Below are 27,808 nucleotides of genomic sequence, written 5' to 3' on the forward strand. Positions count from 1 at the left end.
TTGAGGCAAATCAGAGTAGATAAATCCCCAGGACCAGACAGGGTATTCCCACGGACCTTGAGGGAAGCGAGTGTTGAACTTGCAGGGGCCCTGGCAGACATATTTAAAATGTCAGTATTCACGGGGGAGGTGCCGGATGATTGGAGGGTGGCTCATGTTGTTCCGTTGTTTAAAAAAGGCTCCAAAAGAAATCCGGGAAATTATAGGCCAGTAAGTTTGACGTCGGTGGTGGGCAAGTTATTGGAAGGTGTGATAAGGGATAGGATCTACAAATATTTGGAGAGACAGGGACTTATTAGGGAGAGTCAACATGGCTTTGTGCGTGGTAGGTCATGTTTGACCAATCTATTAGAGTTTTTCGAGGAGGTTACCAGGAAAGTGGATGAAGGGAAGGTGGTGGATGTTGTCTACCTGGATTTCAGCAAGGCCTTTGACAAGGTCCCTCATGGGAGGTTAGTTAGGAAGGTTCAGTCGCTCGGTATACATGGAGAGGTAGTAAATTGGATTAGACACTGGCTCAATGGAAGAAGCCAGAGAGTGGTTGTGGAGGATTGCTTCTCTGAGTGGAGGCCTGTGACTAGTGGTGAGCCGCAGTGTTGGGTCCATTGTTGTTTGTCATCTATATCAATGATCTGGATGATAATGTGGTAAATTGGATCAGCAAGTTTGCTGATGATACAAAGATTGGAGGTGTAGTGGACAGTGAGGAAGGTTTTCAAAGCTTGCAGAGGGATTTGGACCAACTAGAAAAATGGGCTGAAAAATGGCAAATGGAATTTAACACAGACAAGTGTGAGATGTTGCACTTCGGAAGGACAAACCAAAGTAGAACGTACAGGGTAAATGGTAGGACTCTGAAGAGTGCAGTTGAACAGAGGGATCTGGGATCTGAGGTACAGAATTACCTAAAAGTGACGTCACAGGTGGATAGGGTCGTAAAGAATGCCTTTGGTACATTGGCCTTTATAAATCGGATTATCGAGTATAAAAGTTGGAGTGTTATGGTAAGGTTATATAAGGCATTGGTGAGGCCGAATTTGGAGTATTGTGTACAGTTTTGGTCACCTAGTTACAGGAAGGATGTAAATAAGGTTGAAAGAGTGCAGAGAAGGTTCACAAGGATGTTGCCGGGACTTGAGAAGCTGAGTTACAGAGAGAGATTGAATAGGTTGCGACTTTATTCCCTGGAGCGTAGAAGATTGAGGGGAGATTTGATAGAGGTGTATAAGATTTTGATGGGTATAGATAGAGTGAATGCAAGCAGGCTTTTTCCGCTGAGGCTAGGGGAGAAAAAAACCAGAGGGCATGGGTTAAGGGTGAAAGGAGAAAAGTTTAAAGGGAATATTAGGGGGGGGGCTTCTTCACGCAGAGAGTGGTGGGAGTGTGGAATGAGCTGCCGGATAAAGTGGTAAATCACTTTTAACATTTAAGAAAAACTTGGACGGGTTCATGGATGAGAGGGGTGTGGAGGGATATGATCCAAGTGCAGGTCAGTGGGACTAGGCAAAAAATGGTTCGGCACAGACAAGAAGGGCCAAAAGGCCTGTTTCTGAGCTGTAATTTTCTATGGTTCTCTATGGTTCTATGGTCTGTGAAACCAGTGAGTTTCACACAGCTTTTCTTGCCTGATCTCGCACTCTGTGCAATTTTGGGAAAATTCTGCCCAGTAGACCCAATATCAGGAATTCAATGCAACAACACATAATGAATTGGATTTTGGATCCAATCACCCACACCCTAGAGTCTCAAAAGAACCGGCTGCAGAGCGAGTGGCTGCAGATCTTCCAAAATTTCCAAAATTCTGGAATGATCCCAATGGATTGGGAGTTCGCAAACAGAACATTATTCGTCAAGAAAGCAGAGAGAGAGAGAGAGAGAGACAGAGTGAATATGAGGAACTATAAGCCAGTAAGTCTGACAGTAGTCATCAGGGAAATGCTGGGATACATTATTAATGAAGTGGTATTGGGGCACAGAGGAATTCAGAACATAATTTAGCAGAGTCAATATGATTTTATGAAAGGGAAGTAGTGTTTAACAAATCTCAAGTTTTTGAAGATGTAAATAGATAAAGGAGAGCTCGTGTGGTTTTATTTAATTTTTAAAAAGCATTTGATGAGCTGCCACACAAAACTGAAATAGCTGTTACACAAGGAACAGGCTTACGGTGATGATTATTATAGCATGTGTAGAGGATTTTTTTAAAAAGCAGAGGATGAATAAATGTGTCATTTTCAGTTTGTCAAGGTAGGATGCTGCATGGATAGTGCTTGGGTTTTATTTATTTATAATCTGTATCAATGATCAAGGTGAAGAGACTTGACTATCTGAGTGTAATGTAGCCAAGTTGACTGATGCAAAGCTAAATGGGGAAGTAAGCTATGAGAAGGACATGAAGTGTTTTCAAAGGGATATAGATAGATTAGCTGAGTGGGCTAGAAGATAGCAGATGGAGTGTAACATGAGGTTATTAACTCCAGTAGGAAGAATAGAAAAACAGAATGATGAGAAACTATTAAATGTTGATGATCTGAGAGATTTGAGAGACTCTGTATACAAAGCACAGAAAGTTAATATACAGGTACAGTAAGCAATAAAAAAGCAAAATGTTATGTTGTCCATTATTGCAAGTTGCTTGGAGTCAAGATTAAAGAAATCTTGCTGCATTGTATTTGACCTGGGCTGGGACAAGGCTAGCAAAGAAGAAGAGCACTCTGGGGGAGGACGACCTCACTGAGCCTGGGGGTCTGGAGTGCTTATACTTCAATGCAAGGAGCGTAGCAGGTAAAACAGACGAACTTGGGGCCTTAATGCGCACAAGGAATTTGGATGTGGTTGCGGTGACAGAGACTTGGTTGAAAGAGGGACAGGACTGGCAGCTGAATATTCCAGGGTACAAGTGTTTTAGGCGAGACAGAGGAGGGGCCAAAAGAGGTGGGGGAGTAGCGGTATTGGTTGGAGAGCATATTACAGTGGTGCAGAGGGAGGACAATTCGGAGGAGTCGTGTAGCGAGTCACTCTGGGTGGAGCTTAGAAACAGGAAAGGCGCAGTCACTATGTTGGGGGTGTACTACAGGCCCCCCAACAGCCCAAGGGAAGTGGAAGAATGGATATGTCAGGAGATACTGGATAGGTGCAGGAAATATAGGGTTGTTGTAGTGGGAGATTTCAATTTCCCTGGTATAGACTGGAAATCGCTGAGGGCAGGGACTCTGGATGGGGAGGAATTTGTCAAATGTGTACAGGAGGGTTCGTTGGAACAATATGTGGACAGCCCGACTAGAGAGGGGGCTATACTGGACCTGGTACTGGGGAATGAGCCCGGTCAGGTCTTCAAAGTTTTGGTTGGGGAACATGTGGCAAATAGTGACCACAATTCTGTTAGCTTTAGGATAGTGATGGAAAAGGATGAGTGGTGTCCCAAGGGTAAGGTGTTGGATTGGGGGAAGGCTAACTTTATTGGGATCAGGCAGAAATTGACAGCTCTTGATTGGGAGAGGCTGTTTGAGGGTAAATCCACATCTGGTATGTGGCAGTCTTTTAAGGAACGGTTGTTAGGGCTACAGGACAAGCATGTGCCTGTAAAAAAGAAGGATAGGAAGGGTAGGATTAGAGAACCGTGGATAACCAGGGAAATTGAGGGACTGGTCAAAAGGAAAAGAGAGGCGTATGTTAGGTCCAAGCAGCTAAAAACGGAGGGAGCTCTGGAGGAGTACAATGAAAGTAGGAAAATACTCAAACGGGGAATTAGAAGAGCAAAAAGGGGTCACGAAATGTTCTTGGCAGACAGGATTAATGAGAATCCCAAGGCATTTTATTCATACGTTAGGAACAAAAGGGTTGTTAGGGAAAAAATCGGACCTCTCAGGGACAAAAGTGGGGACTTATGCTTGGAGCCCAAAGAAGTAGGGGAGATCCTAAATGAATACTTTGCGTCGGTATTCACAAAGGAGAGGGATGTGTTGACTGGGAGTGTCTTGGAGGGGAGTGTTGAACCGTTGGAGAAAATCTCCATTACAAAGGAGGAAGTGTTAGGTTTGTTAGAGAATATAAAGACTGACAAATCCCCAGGGCCTGATGGAATCTATCCAAGGCTGCTCAGGGAGACGAGAGGTGAAATCGTTGGGCCTCTGACGCAAATCTTTGTCTCGTCACTGGACACAGGTGAGGTCCCAGAGGATTGGAGGATAGCCAATGTGGTCCCGTTATTTAAGAAGGGTAGGAAGGATAACCCGGGTAATTATAGGCCGGTGAGCTTGACGTCCGTGGTGGGGAAGTTGTTGGAGAAGATTCTTAGAGATAGGATGTATGTGCATTTAGAAAGAAATAAACTCATTAACGATAGTCAACATGGTTTTGTGAGAGGGAGGTCATGCCTCACTAACCTGGTGGTGTTTTTTGAAGAAGTGACCAAAATGGTTGACGAAGGAAGGGCCGTGGATGTTGTCTATATGGACTTTAGTAAAGCGTTTGACAAAGTCCCTCATGGTAGGCTAGTGAAAAAGGTTGGATCCCATGGGATAAAGGGGGAGGTGGCTAGATGGGTGGAGAACTGGCTTGGTCATAGAAGACAGAGGGTGGTAGTGGAAGGGTCTTTTTCCGGCTGGAGGCCTGTGACTAGTGGTGTACCACAGGGCTCTGTATTGGGACCTCTGCTGTTTGTGATTTATATAAATGATCTGGAAGAAGGAGTAACTGGGGTGATCAGTAAGTTTGCGGACGACACAAAACTGGCAGGACTTGCAGATAGTGAGGAACATTGTCAGAGGCTACAGAAGGATATAGATAGGCTGGAAATTTGGGCAAGGAAATGGCAGATGGAGTTCAATCCTGATAAATGCGAAGTGATGCATTTTGGTGGGAATAATGTAGGGAGGAGCTACACGATAAATGGAAGAACCATAAAGGGTGTAGAGACGCAGAGGGACCTGGGTGTGCAAGTCCACAGATCTTTGAAGGTGACGTCACAGGTGGAGAAGGTGGTGAAGAAGGCATATGGCATGCTTGCCTTTATAGGACGGGGCATAGAGTATAAGAGTTGGGGTCTGATGTTGCAGATGTATAGAACGTTGGTTCGGCCGCATTTGGAATACTGCGTCCAGTTCTGGTCGCCACACTACCAGAAGGACGTGGAGGCTTTGGAGAGAGTACAGAGGAGGTTTACCAGGATGTTGCCTGGTATGGAGGGGCTTGGTTATGAGGAGAGATTGGGGAAACTGGGGTTGTTCTCCTTGGAAAGACGGAGGTTGAGGGGAGACTTAATAGAGGTGTATAAAATTATGAAAGGCATAGATAGGGTGAACGGTGGGAAGCTTTTCCCCGGGTCGGTGGTGACGTTCACGAGGGGTCATAGGTTCAAGGTGAAGGGGGGGAGGTTTAACACAGATATCAGAAGGACATATTTCACACAGAGGGTCGTGGGGGCCTGGAATGTGTTGCCGGGCAAGGTGGTGGAGGCGGACACACTGGGAACGTTTAAGACTTATCTAGACAGCTATATGAACGGAGTGGGAATGGAGGGATACAAAAGAGTGGTCTAGTCTGGACCAGGGAGCGGCGCGGGCTAATTGTTCCTTGTTTCTCGTTTCAAGGCTTCATTCTATGATCATCTTGCTGGTGCCAGTACAGAGCGAGACTGCGGATAGTTGGGAACCTGTCTCGGGGGCAGGGAATTCATATGGTGTTCGTGGAAGTGGAAATGACTAGGGTTGGGAAGCATTTTCCGATCAGGGCCATTGTGAGCTCCTGGACTCGTTTCGATCGCCTCAGGGGGTCGGAGAGGAATTTCCCAGATTTTTTTTCCCCATATTGGCCCTGGGGTTTTTCACTCTGGGTTTTCGCCTCTCCCTGGAGATCACATGGTCTGGAATGGGGGCGTGGGGGTGAGTTAATAGGTTGTAATGAACAAAGCATCGTAGCTGTGAGGGACAGCTCGGTGGATAGGATATTGGTATGTAGATAGGCTGGAAAATTGGGCGGGGATCCTGGATTCAGGATTCAATCCTGGACCGGGGAGCGGCGCGGGCTTGGAGGGCCGAAGGGCCTGTTCCTGTGCTGTATTGTTCTTTGTTCTTTGACCTTGGTAAGATCACTGCTGGCCTCGGTAGCTAAGAAAGGACTTACTTGTCCTAGAGGGGGTGCAACAAAGGTTCAATAGATTGATTCATGGAATTAAAGGTTTGTGTGCTGAGAAGCAATGTGTAGAATGGGGCTCTACTCTTTAGAGCAGGTTTGCCCAGAGTGTGCCAGATGGCAGGGCAGGTGAAAGAGTGTGTCGGTTAGCGGGGCTGAGAAAACAATGTGCTGGTTAGCGAGGCTGCGGAATGTGTCGTGAGCGGGGCCGGGGAAACAATGTGTCTGGTGGGCAGTGCCAGGGGACCTGGTGGGTACTGGCATGCCAGGTTGGCAGTGCCAGGGTGCCAGGCTGGCAGCGCCCAAGCGGCACCGAGTGTCTCTGTCCCCGACACTCAGGGACCTCAAGGACTCTGTTTCCACATGTAAGGCCATCATGTCTGGTCCCCGTTGGTGGACCTCCACCGGCGACGCTGTTAAGGCAAGTGAGCCCGAACGATTGCATCCCGGGTTCACTATTCATATTGAAATCAGCTTATGAATATTAAAATCTGCCTTGCGCCTGGTAATTCAGTGCCGGTATCACCCTGAGAGGTGAGAAACAGAGTGCGAACCCAACTGGTTTCTCTAGGGCTTTGCCCCAGTTGTTTAGAATTTGTTAGGCCCTCTAGCCCTCACCCCTTACACCCATCCACACCCAAGCCCCCTCATACTCCAAGCCATCTCCATGCCAGCCACCCCCATCTCCGGGAGCTCTCATGTCCTTCATACTACATTCATGCCGACCCAAGCTCCCCACACAGGTCCATGCCCTCTCATAACCACTCATCTAGTTTCTACAATGGGCAGACCTCAGGAGCCATGTGGAGATTAAAAAACTTGTAACAATCTAATACAGCTCTCATTCTTATTGAAGCAGATTCCCATTTGTGATATCCATTAAAAGCTTTTAAAACTCAAGTGGTTAATCTGTTATAAAAACAGGCACATTTCTTTCAGTAGACACACCAAAGACAATTCATGCTCTAGTAGCCTTGTGAAACTTTTAAACTGTGAATTCAGAACTCTGTTGAAATAGCTGTTTTTCTGGCTTTTGGAATTTAGTTAACCATTCATTTTAATATAATAACTACCCTTGAAAAATGTCAACAAAGAACTCTACTGAAACCATGGACCAGGTGATATGATTTCACCTACACCAGATGGCCTGTCACTCAAAATAGTCTAGCAGGTGGTGGTTTTAAAAAAAATCCTTACTGGCAGCTTAAGCCAGTTTTTTCAGGTTTAAAGATCGGGGATTTAAAAAACTTGTGATTTAGAAACATAAATGAACAGTTTCTTCCTTTCAAGGGCATTTATGTCTGCACTGTCAATTTGCAACTCCCATGCTGTGGATTAAAGCCTTGAGAACAGCTGGAATGGGGTCTGTTTGAACTCAGCACTAAGTTCAAATGGCCCTGCTGAGGTTGGAGTTCCTGACTGTGTGAATCAAGTCCCATCCTTTCCCCCAGTTAAAAAAAAATTGGACTGGTTGGAAATAGGGACGAGACATCCACATCCAGTCATGCCTGCCATTTGTAAAGGTCCATAGAGTCTTCCCAACTCCACGAGCATCTTGCCCATTGTGTAAGAATAAGGGGCAGCCATTTGGGTGAAGATAAGGAACCCATCCTCCAATTGCCTTTGTTCTTGTGTAATTCAGTGCAAGGACTGAATTAAACTGAGCAAATACAATGCCAAATCAAGGGCAAAAATGATAAAGGGGCAGAAAGTTTGGATTGAGAGAGAACAAATAAATTTGCAGCAAGTGAAAAGTGAATCTATTTCTGTAATTTCTTTTATAGGATGTAAGCCTACAGGGGAATTCACCAGTTTTTAGTTAATTTCTCCAATAATTTATCTTTGCTAATATTAATTAAATACTTAAAGTCTCACTGGGCCTTTGGTTCCCACAATTTCTAGTATTTTTTACTATCTTCTACTGTGAAGACAGACACAAGATAGATTTAAACAAATATATTTCCTCATTCCCGCTTACAATCTTCCCTCCCTCTGCCCCTAAGGGACCCATGCTTACTTTCTCTGTTCTCTTCCCTTTTACATACTTGGAGAAATTCATAAATCTGTTTTTTTTATATATATCTCTTTTAAGTTTACTATCATTCTGTTTTTTCCCTTTTGATCAATTTCATGGTCATCCTTTGGATGGTATCAATGATAAATAAAATGTGAAAAAGATAATTAATAAATTGCCCCAAACCTTGCTAGAAAATTAATCTTTTCTTCACTAATTTCTAAACCCACTGTAGCTGTAAAGTGTACTTTGGAGTACTTGAAATTCCTTCCCCTCACCTAAAGAACATATCAAGTATTGCATACCTACAACTTAATTTTATGACAGTTCAGCAAGACCTAAATAATCAGTTTAATTCCTTGTCTTCAATCTGGACCCTATATTCAGTAAGTGTTTTATGGGTCATGTGAGTTATGTTTCAGCGAATATGGTTCCTGTTTTGAAACTGCTAGTGTTTTAGATTGACATGCAAGGATCCCATAACTGCAGGCCTTCAAAGTGCAGAGTACTTACCCAAGGACAGTATATGCTTTAATTCTCAAACTATATTCACTGCCAAAATGTCTGTTGATGTACTGATACGACAACAAGCAGTCACCTTGTCTATAAATTCTTAAATCAATCAATGGAGTTCTTCAAACAACCTAGATGAATTAAAACAAAAAGCTTGGTGTGTTTATTTCAACAAGGAAAGATTGGGAAAGCATTTTTCTGCAACCACACTTCCTCATCCACCCTTTTCGCATACCTCCAAATATTGCTTATGTGTCGCACAAAATTCGGGTTTTCAGTCATTTCTACTCTCTTTTGCAAAGGTATTTCAAAACTTCCAGAATGGTTTGTGGGTGTTTAGTCCAAACAATAGGCAGCTACGTAACACTCCAACCATTAACAATGGATGCAAAACCCTTCTGACAGAAGCATTTGTCCCTTTTTATACTGAGCATTTCCCATCATCAAATTCTTTTCTGTCCTTTATGGTGGTTATTTCAGCTTTTCTTTAGTTTATTAGGGTGGTCACCTCTATGTGTCCCATTTTTATGAAAGCTATTTGCAAATTATGCCCAGTTAGGTCATACATCCTTGCGTTTATTTTTAATATTCTGAATCTCTTTGAACGTATGGGGTTAATTTCCACTTGGTTTTCCCACTTATCCATCGTTACTGTGACAGAGGAGCTATGGAAAAACTGAAAATATGCATAAATACTTTGCAATGGGAGTATGATGCTCTTTGGGTGCTTTATTATAGGATCTCTCCAATGCAAGTTATAGTTGAAAGCTTATTGCTATATAGTATGTGTTTTTTTATTGGGCATCGCTAGCTTGTGACCATTATTCATGTAAATTGAGTCTGTGTCTTTACATGCTCTGTTTGTGAACAGAATTCCCACTCACCTGAAGAAGGGGCTTGGAGCTCCGAAAGCTTGTGTGGCTTTTGCTACCAAATAAACCTGTTGGACTTTAACCTGGTGTTGTTAAACTTCTTACTGTGTTTACCCCAGTCCAACACCGGCATCTCCACATCATCGCTAGCTTACCCAGCATTTATAGTCCATCATTAGTTGCCCTTGAAAAGGTAGTTGTGAGTTTCTTGAACTGCTCCAGCCCATGTGGTAAACCCACAGTACTATTAGGGAAGAAGTTCCAAGATCTTGACCCAGTGACAGTGAACAAACGATGTTACGTTTCCAAGTCAGGATGGTGAGTGACTTGGAGAGGAATTTCCAGGTGCAGATGTTCCCATGTGTCCCGACTAGATGGTCGTAATCATGGGTTTGGAAGGTGTTGCCTAAGGATCCTTGTTGGTGAGTTTCTGCGGTCATGTCGATGGTACATTGGGCTGCCACTGTTTGGCAGTGATAGAGAGAGTGAATGTTTGTGGAAGGGGTGCCAATCAAGCGGGATGCTTGTTAATCCATTTTTTAAAATCTCTAGATTGAAGGTTCTTACAGTGAGTAATTTAGACACTATTGACAGAAATTAGTTGCAATCCTTACACAATTACTAAATACCACAGCCTAGATATAATTTCAGCATCTGATTGTACCCTTGGCAGGTGAGGCTAAACAGCTCACAGTTTAGTTGTTCAACTGAAGTCTATTCCCTCCTAACACTGCACTGCTTTGGCACATGGTGAATATGAAATTAAGGGCACATTACTTACTGGTAGGATCATTTTCACGACATACATGCTTCACAGATCAGAATAATTCTGGACCAGCAACATTCTGCAAGCAGCTATAAAACTAACCAGTTAAACTGTTCCTCCCTGAGTGAGGCAGAAATATTTTACCAGGTTATCAAGAGAACTCCTTTCTTTTCTTCAAATAATACCATAAAATCTTTAACATCTTCCTCAACCAAAGAAACATACGGAACCTCATTTGGTCTACAGCATCTCTAGTTATAACATAGCAAAAAGGTTCTAATCTACAAATTGAAGGATGATTTTAAAATCATTGAGGCCTTTTGCAATAGGTAGTCTCCTTTTTCCAGCTTTGCTGAAAGACAAATCAAGCAATGGAGAGCCAGATGAGTTACACTGCTGTTTTTTTTTAAGCATACCAGAAATTGATTTGCAGTAGGGTCAAACTGATAGTATAATGGCAATTATATTATTATTTCAGTGTCACAAACATTGAACAGGACATGTTCTTCTTGTATGTTTGAAACATGATTCTCATAAGCTCCAAATTGACTCAGACCCATCATAGTTCCTTCTGGGAGCCAAAGGTCTATTTGGTGTTCTGGTAGCAAGCACTTCCTAAATCCTAACTCTTTGCCCAAGTTTATGGTTGCCTGCTCTTATATCTCCTTCTGTACCTCAGTGGCAACGCTTGTTTGGTAATGCTCCTGTGAAACACCTTAGCACATTTTACTATTTAAATATGATATATAAATGCGAGTTATTTGTATATAGATACATAGGTTTCATCAGAGATGCATCTCATTTCCCAAATCCCTGTTGGTGCACAAGTGACTCTGGAGTTGAATTGGATACTCTCTCAAAATGGTTTCTGGAAAGACAGGTGTTTTTTTGTCATTTCTGGACAGACAGAGGCAAGATGTTGAAGAAGTTATTTAAAAATGCAATTAATCTTTCTACATGCAATTTGACTCCCCTGAACCATTTCAATGCAGGGAATCTAAAAGACAATGGCTACCAGACCTGTTGGCGCCATGAAGATGGAATGTCAAATGATGGTTTTCAGTAAGCTAATCATAATTCTCCTTTGTCCTTTCAGCTTCTCCTTCATTCCACAATCTTGTGATTCACAAGCTGCAGATGGTGTAAGGCATGGACTCCTTATTTCCTCCTCTCCCATCATCACCCATCCAGTGAACATGGCCGAGCCTGTACAAACATTGTTTGCTTCACAATGAGCCTATGCTGATGAATTTAGCACACTCTAGGGCCTCTGAGTTGGTGACCTTGTCTTGTCAAGAGATGCCGTTGATATAGCAAATATGGAAATTGTTGGGCCTTTTCTCTGGCATAGCTTAGCTACAGTAGTGGCATAGCCATGTCTCACTACTGTAGAGGATTACGCTGAGGATGTTGGCTTGGCAGGACCGCAGCTTGGTGTTCTCAGTCAGGTTGCTGTTATTCCACACTCTCTTACTCAGCATGGACATAACACTGCAACTTTTATGATACAAGTAGTGATTTCAGCAGCAAGTGACAGATTGCTGCTGATTATGGAGCCTAGATATATGAAGCTATCAACCACCTCCAATGTCACATTGACAATGCTGATATTTGGCAGTATGATAACATTCTGGACCATGATATTTGTCTTTCTAATGCTGATGGTCAAACTAACCTCTGTACAGTTGGGGAACAGTCTTCGATGGCATAGTGGTTAGCACTGCTGCCTCACAGTGCCAAGGACCTGGGTTCAATTCCGGCCCCAGTTGATTGTGTGGAGTTTGCACACTCTTCCCTCGTCTGCATGGCTTTCCTCTGGGTGCCCTAGTTTCCTCCCACAGTGCAAAGATGTACGGGTTAGGAGGATTGGCCATGCTACAAAACAATGCCTCTTAGTGTCAGGGTAAATACGTTGAGTTACGGGGATAGGGCCTGCATGGGATTGTTGCCAGTGCAGGCTCAATGGGCCAATTGGCCTCCTTCTGTACTGTAGGGATTCTATGATTTGCAGTTGAGGTTGCCCCTCTGTATGGAATGCTAGTGCAGCATTGGGGAGCACCTCTCTGATGAGGACTAGGCACAGTTTTGTCTTGTATCTCTGCAATTTCTGGTATGTAGGTAGACACTCTCTGTAGATGACCGAAAGGTATGTAACAAATGCAAAGGGAAGAATATGCCAAAGAGTGACAGTGCCAATACACCCTATTTGATCCCAATGTGGAACTCAAAGCGTTCCCAGTGTTGTCACGGCATAGCTGGACTTACTCATCATGGAAAGAGATCACATTGAGCAGTTTCAGTGGGCAGAGTATTTTCTCCAACAGCTTAAAACACCACTTCTGCTCACATAGCCTTGGTGAGATTGGTGATTGGTTTCCTTTATTCACAGCATTACTCTTGCAGTTGCTGAACTGAGAAGGTCATGTCAATTGCAAACCTTCTGAAACCAGAGGGTAGATGTGTTCAGCCAATGTCTCCTGTTTGAGAAGACCAAGGTAGCAAATACTCTTCCCGCAATGCTCAGCAAGGAAATGCCCCAATACTTGTTGCAATTTCTGGAATCACCTTTCTTCTTGTATAGGGTCACAATCTTTACATTTCTGCTTCCAATGAAAAAACCTCAATGGTTGCACGCTAACCCTGGGGCACACCAGGGAGTGATCTGTATCAATGTTAGTGCTGTGGTAGCTGCGTGTGTTTTGTGTAGCCTCTAAAGTATATGCAGTGTCAATATCTGCACAGTGGTGGAGGTAGAATGAAGCACTTAAGTGGCCATCAATTGTTCACTTTAAGAGTCTTAATACGCCCAAGCCCAGTGTAAACTGAGAAACTGGTGACAAGGAGTGAGAAGGCCAAGCGCTGCATTTCAGAAGCACCTCCCCCCCCTCCCCACCCCCTGCCTTCAAACATGCTGTGGAGATGCCGGCGTTGGACTGGGGCAATGTTACCCCAGTTCAAACATGCTAGCATAGAGCCACAGATATCCAGCCCTATATACATCTACTTTGGCTAAGAATGGAAAATCATCCAGCAACTAACCTGCATATATTTCATGATCCTTTATTAGCTCGAATAAAGGATCCTTTATGCACTGCTCAACTATAAACAGCAGCACACTGGTTAGAGTATACAGTTGCAAAATACCGGTAATGGGTTCAAATCAGTTTGGCACATCGATTTGCATCACTATCTTACTGCTCTGCAAGCTGCCTGCAGTTGTTTGACACAAACATGCAAATCACTTTTTCAAGACATCGCCCTGTGCACTTTCCCTTCAGAAGCACGCATGTGCATCTTGAACCCCATTTCAAAATTTAATTGACCCCAAAAAGCAGGAGTTGCATGATTCAATTTAACCACCCCAGTCTTTCAGCCAAAGATGACAATCAAATTTCTCCCCTTCAGAGACATAACTACTCAAACGCTGGCTGTAGATCTGAGGATGTAACTTGTTGGAGGAAATAATGACATTAAAGGGGAGGTTAGAAGAAAATTCATGAGATTTAAAAACTGACAATGAAAAGTTAAAAGAGGTCTGATCACATAATAGCGGTATGCCTCAGGGATCGGTGCTGGGTCCACTGTTATTTGTAATTTATTTGAATGATTTGGATGAGAATTTAGGAGACATGGTTAGTAAGTTGCAGATGACATCAAGGTTGGTGGCATAGTGGACAGTAAAAAAAGTTATCTAGGATTGCAATGGGATCTTGATCAGTTGGGACAGTGGGCTGATGAATGGCAGATGGAGTTTAATTTAAATAAATGCGAGGTGATGCATTTTGGTAGATCAAACCAGGGAAGGACTTACTCAGTTAATGATGGGGCATTGGGGCGAGTTATAGAACAAAGGGATCTATGGGTACAGGTTCATAGCTCTTTGAAGGTCACAGGTGGACAGGTTGATGAAGAAGGCATTCGGCATGCTTGGTTTCATTGGTCAGAACATTGAATACAGGAGTTGGGACGACTTGTTGAAGTTGTACAAGACATTGGTAAGGCCACACTTGGAATACTGTGTACAGTTCTGGGCATCTTATTGCAGAAAGAGAGCAGAAAAGATTTACTAGGATGCTACCAGGACTTGATGGTTTGAGTTACAAGGAGAGGCTGGATAGACTGAGACTTTTTTCCCTGGAGCGTAGGAGGCTTAAGGGTGATCTTATATAGGTCTATAAAATAATGAGGGGCATAGTTAAGGTAGATAGTCAACATCTTTTCCCAAAGGCAGGGGAATCTAAAACTACAGGGCACAGGTGTAAGGTGAGAAGGGAGAGATACAAAAGTGTCCAGAGGGGCAATTTTTTCACACAGAGGATGATGAGTGTCTGGAACAAGCTGCCAGAGGTAGTAGTAGAGGCGGATACAACTTTGTCTTTTAAAAAGCATTTAGACAGTTACATGTCTTAATCAATTGGGTCAGTGGACTGATGAATGGCAGATGGAGTTTAATTTAGACAAATGTGAGGTGATGCATTTTGGTAGACTGAACCACGGCAGGACTTACTCAGTTAATAGTAGGGCGTTGGGGAGAGTTACAGAACAAAGAGATCTTGGGGTACATGTTCATAGCTCCTTGAAAATGGAGTCACAGGTGGACAGAGTGGTGAAGGAGGCATTCAGCATGCTTGGTTTCTCGGTCAGAACATTGAATACAGGAGTTGGGATGTCTTATTAAAGTTGTACAAGACATTGGTAAGGCCACACTTGGAATACTGTGTGCAATTCTGGTCACCCTATTATAGAAAGGATATTATTAAACTAGAAAGAGTGCAGAAAAGATTTACTAGGATGCTACCGGGACTTGATGGATTGAGTTATAAGGAGAGGCTGAATAGACTGGGACTTTTTTCTCTGGAGCGTAGGAGGCTGAGGGGTGACCTTATAGAGGTCCATAAAATAATGAGGGGCATCAACAAGGTAGATAGTCAATATCTTTTCCCAAAGGTAGGGGAGTCTAAAATTAGAGGGCATAGGTTTAAGGTGAGAGGGGAGAGATACAAAAGTGTCCAGAGGGGCAATTCTTTCACATAGAGGGTGGTGAGTGTTTGGAACAAGCTGCCAGAGGTAGTAGTAGAGGCGGGTACAATTTTATCTTTTAAAAAGCATTAGATTGTTACATGGGTACAATGGATATAGAGGGATATGGGCCAAATGCGGGCAATTGGGATTACCTTAGGGGTTTTTAAAAAAAAGGGCGGCGTGAACAAGTTGGGCCGAAGGGCCTGTTTCCATGCTGTAAACCTCCATGACTCTATGACTCTATGTGTAAGATTGGTATGGAGGGATATGAGCCAAACGTGGGCAATTGAGACTAGCTACATGGTAAAAACTGAGCGGCGTGGACAAGTTGGGCCAAACGGCCTGTTTTGATGCTGTAAACCTCAATGATTGCATGATTCTATGATAAGATAATCATGTAAATAATGGTAACAACAGATTTATTTATGAATTTAATTACAGGCAGTCCCTGGGTTACGAATGCCCGTACTTACGTGCCGACCTCTGTAAAGCCTATTATTTTTAAAAATCGAGTTACATACAATGGTTCGTACTAACGAACGGGCGGACTACATTGCGCGATGCTCAAAACATTGTTCTGACTTACATACAAATTCGACTGACAGACTTAAGAACGGAACTCGTTCGTAACCCGGGGACTGCCTGTATAGCAGAATTAAAAATGAGGACCATGGAAACATGGTAATATTTTTGCACATGCCAACTGTTGTTTTACTACATTGAAGGCACCGTATATAAATGCTCGTTATTGCCAGGGATGGGCAAACTCTTAATTCCTCAACACCTGGAGCTGAGTTATACTGGATGAGCAAGTTTGCCTAGATTTTGCAGTCAGCAGTTTAGGAACAGTGCTCGTCATTCACTGTGCTGAAGCTGCTCACAGCATCCGAGTGGAGAGCGTGTTCATCAGGCTTCTAATCCAGTTTGGTACCATCTGTGTGAGCCTGGCAATCTACAGTACGGTTCTTCAATCAATCAAACTGAAGAATGCTCACTAACACGCGCACGCACACAAAATTAATTGTACAGAAAGTGTGCGGGAGGTAGGAAAGGTGGAATTAAGGGGGAGTGATAAAAATAAATCGAAAATAAATATTTTTAAATTTTCACATTGTGGCTAGATGATCAATAACCTGAATCGTATGCCCAATGGACAACTGGACACCCTGAATTAAACTGCTGCAGCAAACAGCTCCTACAGCAAGAGCACTGGGAACCCAGACAAGCCAAGGTCAAAAACTGTACAGATTAGGAACAAACGGGCAAGCCAGGGCATGCGTCAGGTGTGGAGATTAGAAGGACTCGACCTTGAGCACATTTGGCAGTGGTTTGTGTATTTCCTGGTTTCAGCTGGAATCTCTGAATGCGCTTCCCACCACAACATTATTTGGAATGAGCTACATGGAAATGCATACTGGCAACGGTCACCTAGGGTGCATCTAACATCCTCCAAATAAGGGATTTGCAACCTCATTGGGTGTTGTGACCTCAACCTGTGAACCCATTGGCTCGAAGCCAGGGCAGCTTCCAGAAGGACGCAGAGGAAAGGAATGAGAGGAAACCCTGGAAGCGATTAGCAGCAAAGACTTGTCATGACCCACAGCAAAGAAGACCACAGGCAACATTCAGTGGCAACTCATAGATGACGGAAGACGGCGTACGAGAATCACCTTTGCAGACCAGGACCCTGAGACAGCAGTGGCTCAGAGATTTGGACCCGCAACTCAGTCAAGTTCATCAGCACGGGTAGTATTAGAATCTTAGGCAAATGGGGTTAAGATAATTTTGAAATAGTAACTGTGTTAATATTTATTGAACTTGTTAATAAAATTGGGTTGAACCGCGAATCGAGTCTTGTCCTTTTGTTCATCTCGTAAATAAGGGCACCTGATTGAATTTGATTTGATTTATTATTGTCACATGTATTAGCATACAGTGAAAAGTATTTGTTTCTTGCGCACTATACAGACAAAGCTTATCGTTCATAGAGAAGGAAACGAGAGGGTGCAGAATGTAGTGTTACAATTATAGCTAGGGTGTCGAGAAAGATCAACTTAACCCAAGGTAGGTCCATTCAAAGGTCTGACCGCAGCAGAGAAGAAGCTGTTCTTGAGTTGGTTGGCATGTGACCTCAGACTTTTGTATCTTTTTCCCGACGGAAGAAGGTGGAAGAGAGAATGTCCGGGGTGCGTGGGATGCTTCATTATTTTGGCTGCTTTGCTGAGGCAGCGGGAAGTGTAGACAGAGTCAATGGATGGGAAGCTGGTTTGCGTGATTGATTGGGCTACATTCATGACCTTTTGTAGTTTCTTGTAGTTTGTAATTTCTGGGCAAAGTGTTTGAGATATACAAACTGGTTGAAGTGTCTGTTCACGTTTCACAGACAACAACATATTCAACTGTAATGAAAGTCTTGAGGAAAAAGATTCCACACTTGTAAAATTAAATTTCAAGGGTCTGGGAAGTTTGGCAGTAAATAAAACTTACCTTGCAGTTGGAAATTCACTTAAGCCTGAATTCATGAGTGCTAATTTATTCTTCTATGTACAGCAACCTCATGCCCTCCATGGATTTCAATCCATTGATGAAGATAATGGAAGAGCAAACTCTTTGGAGCAGCAGAGCAAATTGAACCACAACTTGCAGATTTTCACGTTTAGCTGATCACGCGCAGATCCCAGGGCCTGAACTTTTAGCCCATTGGTCTCACACAATCAGTGGGCTCGAAAGCGAGCATGAAACATGCTTGTGGCTGCAATCAGTCTCAGAACGCAACTTCAAACTGGCTGGCCAATTAATGGGCAGTGAGCATGAAATGCATGCTGGGAAGAACTCAGTGCTGCCAGGGAGAGCAGGAAGAGGGCAGGCGCCGAGAAAAGGGAAAGTGCAGCCTGGCATTTCTAATGAGCTCCCTCCCAAAAGAGATAATGCTGGAAAATATCAGCAAGTCTGGCAGCATCTGTAAGTCATGATGCCGGTGGAGATGCCGGCGTTGGACTGGGGTGAACACAGTAAGAGCTTTAACAACACCAGGTTAACCCCCACAGCTTGCCTCCTGGACTTGCAGAATCTCACTGGCTGTGCTGTCTGGAGACAATACACATTTCTTTAACCTGTGTTTAATGCTCCCTCCACTCACATTGTCTGTATCTTTAAGACCTGGTTGGCTGTAGAGATTCGCATTCTAATCAGTATTCTGTAACTTGATTTTGTGTCTCTGTGCCCTGTTTGAGAGCAGATTTCCACTCCATCTGACGAAGGAGCAGCGCTCCGAAAGCTAATGGCATTTGCTACCAAATAGACCTGTTGGACTTTAACCTGGTGTTGTTAAAACTCTTACAGCATCTGTAAGGACAGAAAAGAGCTGACGTTTCAAGTCCAGATGACCATTTGTCAAAGCTAAAAGACATAGAAAGTTGGAGATATTTATACTGCAGGGTGAAGGAAAGATCGATCTTTCATCTTTCATTCGCTCACCCTGCAGTAGAAATATCTCCCACTTTCTCTGCCTTTTAGCTTTGACAAAGGGTCATCTGGACTCAAAACATCAGCTCTTTTCTCTCCTTACAGATGCTGCCAGACCTGCTGAGATTTTCCAGCATTTTCTCTTTTGGTTTCAGATTCCAGCATCCTCATTATTTGCTTTTATCCATCCAACGTGGAACTGTCTCAGGGAGCTGCAGACCTGTAAAAAATAACATGCAATGGAGAAACGCTGCAAAGTGTGTCTGAGCAGCACATTCAAGCACAAACCTCAGTCTGCAGGCACCATTTTAAATTTTTTTTCAGTTCTGACATTTCATCTGGCTCTGGTTCGAGGTTGCAGCTGAAATGTAAAGGCTGCCTGGCCAGTCGACCTGCTGTGCCAACTGTGAAAGTAGATGAACCATGTAAAATTATTTCAATTGGCCCCTCATGGGCTAAGTCACCTGCTTGGTTGTTGGCAGGTATGCTTCCGACTCTCACTTATGCCCACCGATAGAAATATCATGCAAGTCCAGGATGATGTCAGGGTGTGTGCCCGAGGTCTTCTGGCACAATGTCACGCACTTCCAGCTCGGGGGAATGGCCACCCGTGCAACGTAAAATTCTGGCCCAACAGTTGTTGGCTGATTTACTCCATAATAATGGTAAGCACCAACAACCTTGTCTTTATTCTTAACACAAAATCCAGGACAATGTTGATTAAATGTGGAGTTAATGTGGTCTAGTTATAATGGCCTGAATTTTTTGAGCAGCAGCAACAACAAGTGGCTTTCCATTGTGCTTGTAAGTTTCCCTGACTCGACATTGCTATGCACTTCTTCCAGGGTCGTCTGATCCTGGTTTTCACAGAAAATGCACAGCACAGTGTCCTCAGAGACTCCTTCAGATGAGAGTTTAAGGAAGACAGCAGACGCCCCCTTTTAAAAGCACTACTTGTCATATGGAAAGTTCTATGATCCAGTCTTTGATTGCTAGTGGATAGACGCGTGACTGGGTGAGTGGATGAATGGCTGGATGGTTAAGTGGGTAAATGGGTAGGTGAGAAGAGTGGGTAGGTGGGTGAGAAGGGTAGGTGGATAAGTGGTTAAGTAGAAATGCGGGTGAGTGGATTAATGAGTGAGGTGGGTAGGTGAGTAGCGTGGATAAGTGAGTAGATGAATGAGGAGGGTTGGGTGGGTTAGTGGATTGGGTGGGTAATGTTGGATTCAGGTCAGGGGGGTAGTCAGATTATGGGGGTTAGTTGGGTGGTCAGGAGTAATTGGGTCAGGGAGACAGCTGTGTTGGGCAGGTCAGATCAGGTCAGGAAGGTAGGTGGGTCGTGGAAAAAAGGGTTAACAGTCACACAAAGTTTAAAAATCACACAGGCTGAAAAACAAAGGTCATATAAGAGCCTTCACAGACAGATACCAAGGCCATCAGCCTGGCAAAGCACATAAATCAGACATCTGTAACTGGGAAATAGGAGTGATTCACAAAGACAGAAACAAGCTGTACAATGAGGTTTCCTTGCTGATTGGATATTACAATAAAGCAAGTGTAAAGGAATTCTGATCGGTTTATGCTAATTACTTGTAATCGATTTTGAAAACTTTAATTGGCTTTGTATCTTGGATTACGCCACTCTGGCTAGTTACAGGGATATGAATTGTAGCTTCCCAGCGTCCTTGCTATAGCTTGTATGAAAATACCTGTTTTAAGGAAACTTGTCTGGTTACTCGAAGGGTAAAGTTGTGATCAATTAAAAGGCTGACATTAAGGCCTGCAACAGGGAGTAGTCGGGCCAGATACAAGTGGATTTGGATCAGGTGGGAAGTGAAAGTAAAAATAAGAATCTGGTTGTAAGGGAGATGAGACAGAGGAAGCCACCAATCCACGATCAGAGAGTTGGGTTCGTCACTGAAAGTTTTTCTGAATGCTCCACAAATTACGTCAAACCAGCCAAAGAAATGGCAGCCTCATGAGTAATTAAGACACCAACAACTCCCACCACAGGCAACTGGTGAAATTTAAACTAATAAATTAATAAATCTGAAATTAAAATATACAATAACAATTAAACTGTTGTAGAAACTCATCTGATTCATTAATGTTCCTTTGAAACAAAAATCTGTGTCTTTGATCAGTCTGGCCTACATGTGACTCCAGACCTACAATGCTTTTGGCTCTTAATTGCCTTTTGAAACGGTTTAGCCAGATGAATCATCTGACATCGACACCAGATCTGATTATGGCACACCTTGAAAAGTACTCCTTACTCACACCTGGGAGCTTATGCCAAAACTGGAAGAGCTGTCCCACAGACTAGTTAAGCAACAATTTAACATATTAATACTCATCTAATCATATCTTACAGCCAATGCCCCAGACTCCTCAATCACCATCGCAACAGCAGGACAGGCCTACAATAGGCATTGGCACAATGGTATATAGTCAGGAAAAAGTGGCAGTTGGATCTTCAACATTGTCTCAGGATCCCATAAAGTCTCATGGCAGCATGTCAAACACAGACAAGGACACATCCTGCACATTATCACCTGCAGTCCTTCCTCAGTTGATGAATCAGTACTCCTCAATGTTGAACATCACCTGAACGAAGTAACTGAGAGTAGCAAAAGCACAGACTGTACTCTGGGTGGGAATTTCAATGTCATTCACAAATACTTGATTGAAACTTTTAAGATCATGAGGGGTCTTGACAAGGTGGATGAGGAGAGGATGTTTTCTCTTGTGGCAGAATCTAGAACTAGGGTCATGGTATGAAAATAAGGGGCCATTTAATTAATAAAGAGATAAGAAACCTTTTCTCTCAGAGGGTCAAGCTCTTTGGAACTCTTTCCCTCAAAAGGCAGGGACACAAAGTGTTTGATTACTTTTAAGGCATAGCTGGATAGATTCTTGGTTATCAGAGCTAGGCAGGAATATGGAGTGGGGTTACAATCAGATTAGTCATGATCTTATTGAACAGTGGAGCTGGCTTGAGGGGCTGAGTTGCCTACTCCTGCTCCTAAATCATATGTAAGTAGTCTACTCTCATCAGCTATCCAACAGCACTTAAAGCAATTTATTGATTCTCAGTTTGGATTCTGCTAAGTCACACAGCTTTTCAGATCTCATTATAGCCTTGGCTCAAACATGGACAAACAAGCTAAATTCAAGAGCTGAGGTGAGAGTCACTGCCCTTGACACCAAGGGAGCATTTGCCCATGTGTGGCATCAAGGATCCCGAGCTACAAGAGCAGGTCAGAGGCTGCAAATGCTACAGAGAGTAACTCATCTCCTGACCTCCTAAGCCTGTCATCATTTACAGGGTGCAAGTTGGGAATAGTCTCCTGCATGAGTGCAGCTGCAACAAAACTCAAGAAGCTCAGCACCAAGCAGGACAACACAGCCCGCTAAACTGGCATCCCTTCCATCACCTTAAACATTCACTCCCTCCACCACTGATACAGTGGTAGCAGCATGTACCATCTACAAGATGCATTGCAGTCACACACCGAAAAAACTCCTTCTCCAGCACCTTCCAAAATGGCAACTTCTACCACTCAAAAGGACAAGGGCAACAGATGCATGAGAACACCACCACCTGAAAATTCCCCTCAAAGCCTCACACCAGCCTGACTTAGAACTATGTCACCATTCCTTCATTGTCAAAATTGGGAAAAATTCTTTCCTAACAGCACTGTGGGTATATCTACATGACATTTACTGCAGAGGTTCAAGGAGGTCATCATCATCACTTTCTCAAGGGCAATTAGGGATAAGTAATAAATTCTGGCCTAACCTGTGCTGCCCACATTCTGTGAATGAACGTAATTTTAAAAATCTGACCTAAGTGAAAGAGTAGTAAAGATAATAACAGGAGCTAAAGTAGAGAAGAGGTAAGTAGCAGGTGGAGGATATCATAGAAAGTCATTCTACCAGTATACAAGAAAGTATGATAAATACTGAAATTTTTTTTTGATTTGATTTATTATTGTCACATGTATTAACATACTGTGAAAAATATTGTTTCTTGCGCGCTATTCAGACAAAACATACCGTTCATAGAGAAGGAAACGAGAGAGTGCAGAATGTAGTGTTACAGTCATAGCTAGGGTATTGAGAAAGATCAACTTAATGCAAGGTAAGTCCATTCAAAAGTTTGACAGCAGCGGGGAAGAAGCTGTTCTTGAGTCGGTTGGTACATGACCTCAGACTTTTGTATCTTTTTCCCGAAGGAAGAAGATGGAAGAGAGAATGTCCGGGGTGCGTGGGATCCTTAATTATGCTGGCTGCTTTGCCGAGGCATGTAAAGTTTCACAACAATTTCTGCATTTCACAACCTTTCAAGAGATTGTCAATGTCTTTCAACACCTGCAGATTATATCCTATACTCATTTCAATGCATTTCAAAGTGTGGGTATTTCTACTCCCCAGTGAACTACAATCATTCAAAAAGACAGCTCAGCACCAGCCTCACATGAGCAATTAGGGATGGGCAATATATGATGATCTTATCAATGACAATCACACCCCAGGAAATAATTTTTTAAAAGCAAAATTTCCTGGAGTCATGCGCTTGGTGTGAATTTGAGATGTAAACCAACAGTGATGACTAGAAAGATATCCAAGAATTCACTGAAGGAGAAATACTTGAAAAATGAGTTGTGGATGATGCTGGATTGACTCATCACTGTCTAAATGGGATTGCAGGTAGTGTCTTAACATGGATAGAAAGCTGGTTGGCAGACAAGAAGCAAAGAATTGGAATAAAGGGATCTTTTTCAAATTGTCAGGCAGTGACTACTGGGGTACCGCAAGGATCTATACTAGGACCCCAAGTGTTCATATTATATATTAATGATTTGGACGAATGAACTAAATGTATTTGCTGGAATTTTACTGCTCCGCCCACCACGGTAATCGGAGCAGGTGAGGGGCGGACAATGGGAAGGTCCGTTGACCTCAGACGGGATTTTACTGTTTTAGGACAAGCGAGGCTGTAAAATCCCGCCTATTACCTCCAAAGTTGCAGATGATGCAAAGTTGGGTGGGAGGGTGAGTTGTGAGGAGGATGTGAAGATGTTTCAGTGTGATTTGGATAGGCTGTGAGTCAGCATATGCATTGTAGATGCAGTATAATGTGGATAAATGTGAGGCTATCCACTTCTGTAGCAAAAATAGAAAGGCAAATTATTACTTGAATGGGTGTAAATTGAGAGGTGAATACTCAGCGAGACTTTGGTGCCCTCATGCCGCTGAAAGTAAGCGCGCAGGTACAGCAGGCAGTAAAGAAGGTAAATGCTATGTTGGCCTTCATAGCGAGAGGATTTGAGTATCGGAAAAATAATATTTTATTGCAATTATATAGGGCACTGGTGAGGCCCTGGAGTATTGTCTGCAGTTTTGGTATTTTTATCTGAGGAAGGATGTTCTGCTATTGAGGGAGCACAGCAAAGGTTTACCACGCTGATTCCTGGGTTGGCAGAACTATCATATTAGGAGCGACTAAGTCGGTTAGGATTATATTCATTGGAGTTTAGAAGACTGAAAGAGGATCTCATAGAAACTAACAAAATCAGACAGGGTAGATTCAGAAAGAATGTTCTCGATGGTGGGGAGTCCAGAACCTGCGGTCATAGTTTGAGGGTAAGGGGTAAACCTTTTAGGACTGAGGTAAGAAGTAATTTCTTCACCCACAGGGTAGAGAATGTGTGGAAATCACTACCACAGAAAATAGTTGAGGTCAAAATGTTATGCGATTTCAAGAAGGAATTAGATATAGCTCTTGGGGTTAAAGGGACCAAGGGATGTGGGAGGAAGGTGGGATTATGGCATTGAATTTGATGATCAGCCATGATGATATTGAATGGTGGAGTGGGCTGAAAGGGCTGAATGGCCTGGTGCTGCTTCTGATTTCTATGTAAACAACTGCAGGTTTGTACTTGAAACTGTGTTAAATCTTGACGACATCAGTGCAAAGCTGAATGTCAACAGCAAGAAGTTACTAATGATGCAATGATTTAAAAATGAAATGTTGGCCAGTGAAACAGATCCAAACCCCTCAATTTATCCAATATGCTGATGATGATGACACTGCCACTTTGAAGGATCACTGAGATGGTTGGAAGCAAATGAAAAATTAATTGCTGCAAGTGTGACGCAACTTCAGAACATCCTACCTCTAGCAGAGGCCAGGAGTAAATGTCAACTGTTAAAAATGACTGATTTCTTCAACACATACATTCAACTCGCCATCGTCCCAAAGGACCATTGGCATCTTTCTATATTAGAGAGTACAAAGTCTCACAACATCAGGTTAAAGTCATAGAATCATAGAAACCCTACAGTGCAGAAAGAGGCCATTTGGCCCATCGAGTCTGCACCGACCACAATCCCACCCAGGCTCTAACCCCATATCCCTACATATTTACCCACTAATCCCTCTAACCTACGCATCTCAGGACACTAAGGGGCAATTTTAGCACAGCCAATCAACCTAACCCGCACATCTTTGGACTGTGTGCGGAAACCAGAGCACCTGGAGGAAACCCACGCAGACAATGTGCAAACTCCGCACAGACAGTGACCCGAGCCGGGAATCGAACCCAGGTCCCTGGAGCTGTGAAGCAGCAGTGCTAACGACTGTGCTACCGTGCCGCCCAACAGGTTTATTTGGAATCATGAGCTTTCTGAGCACTGCTCCTTCATCAGGTGCGCGGAGAGGTTTGTGAACCCACCTCTCCACTCACCTGATGAAGGAGCCTCCGAAAGCTCATGATTCCAAATAAAACTGTTGGACTTTAACCTGGTGTTGTGAGACTTCTTACTGTGCCCACCCCAGTCCAACGCCAGCATCTTCACGTCATACATTAGAAAGAGCAAGAAACAATTTGGCTACTTGTCGTTTGAAGGGCACCACTCGGCAAACGTGGGGCCAGGCGAGGAGGCAGTCTCCACGAGTTACCACAACCCATAGCAGGGATTAAACACTCACCACCCGACGTTCTGCATCGTACTGACCGAGCTCAGTGACCTCTCACATTCATTCAACAATGACCCATTATACAAGTATATTCACATTTTTCTTACCTAGAAAAAAATAACATTTAAGTTCTTTGAATTGATTGTCTTAATTTCGTTTTATTATTGTGTCTCTTGGCTTGACACTTTTGAAAGGTCCTTGTGAAAATGCTGTTTCACCAATAGCGCAGTCTTGAGAAATGGACCCTGGGGACAGCGTTATAGCAGAGTCACAGTGTATATTGCAAAACAGCAATTTTCCTTCACACATAGTAATAGCTACAGGCAGACATGAAGACCTACCTTCACTCATCTAACCCACCTAGTCGCAGTATTTCCATAGTGGATTTCTCATAACCAACCTTCCTAAAATCCATCAAATGTTCCATCAAACCAGTTCTGTACAATGCTTCCCCATTCTCACTACCTGAGAGGTCAAAGAGGGAAGAGGCTGCTCAATAAGCATCGCGGGAAATAGACTGAAAATATCTATATCTATTTGCAAAGTCAAAAGAATCAACCATTTAATATTCAAACAATGAATCGGAGCTAAACACGATTGCAGCTCCGGGAAACTGCAATAAAACAGGGAAATAAATATGTATTTTGTAAACGCTCGAACTGAGATACTTCGATGCAAAGGTTAGACAGATAGACTGTACTATATTAAACTTAATTTGTCAGAGAAGCTGAGATTACTGTAACAACATTGGAAGTTTAAAAACCGATCCCCCAAAAAACAGGAAACAACTTACAGTCAAATCAACGCCCGCACTGCTTTGGAGCTCATCGCGTCTTCACAGTCAGATTATCGAGGAAGCAAGAGGTTCATGTTGTTCCTTTTGGCTCCTTGGGTAAGTAAGATTACTGGTGAGAGCGCCCAGTGAAAAAGACAAGCAGCAACTGGGAATTAAACCCCGCTATCAGAATTGAGAATACTGGTGCCAACAGTACGTTTCCTCTGCAGCGCTCTCTGTTCTGGTGCTTTGTTTCTTTGGCTGGGCTCTTCCCGCAGCTGTCTCCTACTGGTGGAAGTGGAACGAACTGAAAGTGATCAATAGCCAGTTAGCAAGAACACTACCCCTTCTCGCTTTCCAGTTCACCGTTGCTGCGGTGATGTTCTACTTGACACGTGTGGAGAGCAGTTGGGCGCCCCCTAACACCACCAAGCAGCTCACAACAAGGTCCGTAATGTAATGAAAGCGGAAATCAAATATGATGCCACAGTACAATTTTTGATGATGAGGATGAGTCAGCAGAGTCCACATTAAGGAGCTCACAAATATAAATGATGCTTTATTTCGCATTTTAACTGGTAATGGATGGTAATGAGAACAAACTAATCCACAATTACACTAAAGATTGGCCAACATTTTTGACTGGATTCTGAGATGCAATAGAATGGTAATATTAACTGGTTGGCACAAACTGTGTTTATATTTTTTGAATGTGCTTGTGCTACAATCCTAGTTTATGTTACTACTGGACAAGTCAGATCCCAAGGCGGAAAGTGTCTTTTTAGATCCAAACTTTTATTTTTTTATTTAGAAACATAGAGAAACAACAGAGTTACAGGAGTCTGCTGATGTACTTTTTAAACAACAGAGTAGCATATTTATTAAATAAGGAAAAAACTATCCTATATTACTCCTTCACCTACAACTGTGAGGGGAGGCAATGGCCTAGTGGTATTATCACTAGACTATTGATCCAGAAACTTTAGCTAATGTTCTAGGGGACCCAGGTTCGAATCCTGCCACAGATTTAAAAAAATCTGGAGATTAAGAATCTACTGATGACCATGAAACCATTGTCAATCGTCGGAAAAACCCATCTGATTCACTAATGTCTTTTAGGAAGGAAATCTACCATAGTTACTTGGCCTGGCCTACATGTGACTCCAGAGCCACAGCAATGTGGTTGACTTTCAATTGCCCCCCAAGGGCAACTAGGGATGGATAATAAATGCTGGCCAGCCAGTGACACCCATGTCCCATGAAT

General features: G+C 43.2%; 1 protein-coding gene across 1 annotated transcript in view; it reads right to left on the reverse strand.

Moving 5' to 3' along the window:
* The window catches only part of LOC144494923 (beta-1,3-galactosyl-O-glycosyl-glycoprotein beta-1,6-N-acetylglucosaminyltransferase-like), an 89,026-nt gene extending 62,100 nt beyond the window's left edge, over positions 1-26,926 (reverse strand). Inside the window, exon 1 of the mRNA XM_078214528.1 lies at positions 26,563-26,926. The gene's annotated coding sequence lies outside the window, so the exon portion shown is untranslated. The remainder of the gene's footprint in view (positions 1-26,562) is intronic.
* Between the last annotated feature and the right edge of the window lie 882 nt (positions 26,927-27,808).

Source organism: Mustelus asterias, chromosome 6 (assembly GCF_964213995.1).
Source record: "Mustelus asterias chromosome 6, sMusAst1.hap1.1, whole genome shotgun sequence".
Taxonomy (NCBI): domain Eukaryota; kingdom Metazoa; phylum Chordata; class Chondrichthyes; order Carcharhiniformes; family Triakidae; genus Mustelus; species Mustelus asterias.